Source organism: Arachis hypogaea, chromosome 15, assembly GCF_003086295.3.
Source record: "Arachis hypogaea cultivar Tifrunner chromosome 15, arahy.Tifrunner.gnm2.J5K5, whole genome shotgun sequence".
Lineage (NCBI taxonomy): Eukaryota > Viridiplantae > Streptophyta > Magnoliopsida > Fabales > Fabaceae > Arachis > Arachis hypogaea.
The window spans coordinates 85,089,391-85,093,194 of NC_092050.1; the positions used below are offsets into that span (position 1 = coordinate 85,089,391).

The 3,804-nt window shown below is 42.9% G+C and overlaps 1 non-coding gene across 1 annotated transcript; it reads left to right on the forward strand.

The window, feature by feature from the left end:
- Positions 1-3,179: 3,179 nt before the first annotated feature.
- On the forward strand, positions 3,180-3,286 carry LOC112752785 (small nucleolar RNA R71). Its single transcript, XR_003177201.1, has one exon. It is a non-coding gene; the product is annotated as a small nucleolar RNA R71 (small nucleolar RNA).
- Positions 3,287-3,804: the final 518 nt, after the last annotated feature.

Here is a 3,804-nt window from a genome sequence, read left to right on the forward strand (position 1 = left end):
CAATCTTCTCTCGAATCTCTGGGCACTCATCCTCGTCAATTTGGAATGTTAACTCAGGCAGTATTTTCTTGAGCTTTATCCGTTCAAATTCGATTTCATGGAATGCAGTTTTGAATCTCCTCTCATCGAAAGGAATGCTTTCCACCGGTTCCTTCCTCTTTTGCCTCTTGGAGCTTGATGATGCCATTAGTAGGAGTTGATGTGTGAAGGAGGTGGAAGGTATGGTTAGATGAGGAATTCGGTTGGTTAGGATAGGGTGTAGTGAAAAGATTTGGATGCCGAAGGTGTGAAGTGTGAGGAATGGGAATTGGAATGTGAAGGGAAGTACGGACCAGGACTCACTTATATAGGGAAGTGATGAGTGAATGAAAGGTGTGGATTGATGGGGTGGTTGTGTGATAGACGGATGGGGTTTAGCATGGGTGAGCACAAGGATCACCAACTTTATGATGGTGTTGGTTCAGTTTACAAGATTGTTCTTTTTCCAATGTTGCATGGCAACAATTCCCCATGCAATCCCCTTGAAGACAAGTGTGTACTCCCCCTTCATGAAGTAGCCAAGAATTCTCCTTTCAATTGTCCCATCAATTTTTCTACAAAATAGAAGAAATGTGATTAAAAACACACTTGTAGAAAGTGGCGGCAAAATTAAAAGGCTAACTACTTTTTAAAGTTTTTGTTTTTAACTAACTAAGTGCTATTCATGAGTGCAAACCAACTAACTAACTCAACATCCATGTATGCAACATTGGAAACACCAAACATAGTTTGGTGCCATGTGGTGTAAAAGATTTGTTCAAGGCCCCTAAGAGTGACATGATGTGGGTTACATTTATGTTCTCTTAGTGTGCCTTGAACAACAAACTTGTTCCTCACTATATGTTGCACACAAGGATTCATTCAAGTGCATATCAAGTTGATTTGAAATTCATGAATCTTGCATTATTAACTATTTTTAAAAGCATGTAAAACATGGGTTGCCTCCCATGAAGCGCTTCTTTAGCGTCACTAGCTTGACGTTCTGCCTTTATCAGGGTGGTTGGTAGTGCTTCAAGTCCTCCCCCCTTGCAGTAAATCTATCTCCATTGGCTTCATCAAGGATCTCCACATGTTCTAGGGAGAGAACTATGTTGATGGTAAAGACTTTAGGTAGCTGAGATGGGATGGTGGGGAGATTAGGGGCGAATAGCTGGGATGTAAGCTGAGATCACTTTATCTCCTGGAGAGAAATCTTCTGTAGGGATCTTGTTGTTCCTCCATCTCCTTTGTACCTTCTTCTTTGCTGTTATCCTGCTCTTTGTGGTCTCTTTTCCTGTGGAGATTTTGTTGCCGGTCTCATGTGATTCTGGTGGTTTTGGCTCCACTTGAGTTTCCTCTAACTATGACAGCTGTTGATTATCTTGTTTTTCAACCAAGGGGACTCCCAGATGTGCTGGTTGTGCTTCAATGCTTATTTCTTCTATCAGTATCTCACTGTGATCTTTCCTTGGTTCTTGGTTCTCTTGATCTGTTTCTTGTGAGGGCTTGAAAACATTGAATGTGAGTTGTTCATCATGGATCCTCAAAATTAGCTCTCCTCGCTCCACATCTATAAGTGCTCTGGCTGTGGCTAGGAACGGTCTCCCCAATATGATTGGATGGAGATGACTTTCCTCCATTTTCAATATGAGAAAATCTGTTAGGAGGAAGTAGTTTCCAACCTTCACCAGCACATTTTCAACCACTCCTACTGCTTGTTTTTGAGTCTTGTCAGCCAGCCTAAAGACTACATCTGTGGGCATTATCTCATTGATCTGCAGCCTCTTTATAAGGGATAAAGGCATCAAGTTGATGCTTGCTCCCAAGTCGCAAAGTCCTTTATCAAACATGGTTTCTCCTATGGAACAGGGGATGTGAAAGCTCCCTGGGTCCTTCCTTTTTGTAGGCAACTCGGGTTGAATGAGGGCATTGCACTCCTTATTCATCACTATTGTTTGTCCTTTCTTGAGTGAGCTTTTCCTGGTCAGCAGCTCCTTCATATACTTAATGTATGAGGGTATTCGCTGAAGGGCCTTGATGAATGGTATGTTTACATGGAGGGATACAAACATGTCAAGAAACCTTGAGTATATTCTCTTCTCTACACAGCCATTTAGTAATTGGGGAAAGGGTGCATAGAGTCTCAGCAGCTCCTTCTGTGTCAGCTCCTTCTGTGTAATTGTGGTTTCTTGTGGTTTCTTGATGATTCTCCCCCTGCTTTCCTGCTGAAGTATCTTCAGGTTGTTCTAATAGGTTGTTCAGCTCTTCCTCAGTCTCCTTATCACTTATAGTAACCATCTTGTAATCTTCCCATCTGACTTTCTTTGCTTCACCTCTCGGATTTTTCTCTGTGTCACTTGGGAAGCTATCAGTAGGTTTGGGAATCTTCTCAGATAAGTATCCCACTTGAAATTCCAGCCTCTTGATGGTGTCTTCCTGGTTCTTGATACTGGCTCACACCTCCTCTTTGAAAACCTTGTTATCTTGAATCTCTTTGCATATGCCTTCAAGTATAGTCTCAATCCCTGAGAGTCTATCTTCAGATGATGGTGAGTTGAGGTTGGAGGGATGAGAAGGGCCATTTTAGCTTTGGTATGGATGTTGAGGTGTGTTGTTTGGTGGGTGTTGATATGATCTTTGCGTAGAATGTTGGTGGGCTGCATCGTTGTTGGGGTTGTGGCGTCTCTAATCTTGGTCTTGGTCTTGTTGATTTCCCCACCCAAAGTTTGGGTGGTTCCTCCAACCAGGATTGTAGGTCTTGGAGTATGGATCATGTGCTTTCCTAGGTGAGTTTCCAATGTAGTTGGCTTGTTCATGCTCACCTTCTGCCCCTGTATTCACCCCCTCTTGGGTTGTTGATGAGGTGGTGATTGCTGCTACTTGGTTCCTCTCCATCTTCTTGGTGAGGTCAGCCAGCTATTTGGTAATAAGCTTGTTTTGGGCCAGCAGTGCATCCACATTGTTTAGCTCTATCACTCCTCTAGTGTTGCCTCTTTCAGAAGCATAGAAGTAGTCATTCTCACCTACAGTCTCAATGACATCTATGGCTTCTTCAATGGTCTTCTTCTTGTTCAGAGATCCCATGGATGAGTGGTCTACTGCCTTCTTCATTTCATAAGAAAGTCCTTCAAAGAAAAATGTGCAGCTGCACCCATTCGTTGAACATATCTGGTGGGCACCTTCTTGTCAGGTCCTTAAACCTCTCCCATGCTTCATATAGAGTCTCACCATCTTGCTGCCTGAAGGTTTGTACCTCAGCTCTCAACCTGTTGATCCGTTAAGGAGGATAGAATCTTGCCAAGAATTTGTTCACCACATCTTTTCAAGTTGCTAAATTCTCCTTTGGGAAGGATTCCAGCCATTTAGATGCATTGTCCTTGAGTGAGAAAGGGAACAGAAGTAGTCTATAGGTGTCAGGATGAACACCATTAGATTTCACAGTATCATATATCTTCAGGAAGGTGGTTAGATGTTGATTGGGGTCTTCTTGGACATTCCCTCCGAATGAACAATTGTTCTGAACAAGGGTGATGAGCTGTGGCTTTAGTTCAAAGTTGTTGGCATGTATGGTTGGCCTTTGGATGCTACTCCCACAGTTTTCTGGGTTTGGGTTGATATAAGAGCCTAAAACTCTTCTCTCCTGCCCAGCATGATTTGCTAGACCTTCTCTGCCATGGTTGTGAGCCTCTTCTTCATGATGGTTCTCCATATTTTCATCCATGTTTGGTTTAAAATACTCCTCTTCTTCCTCTGCACCAACTACTCATTTTCCTCTTGCTTCCCTCC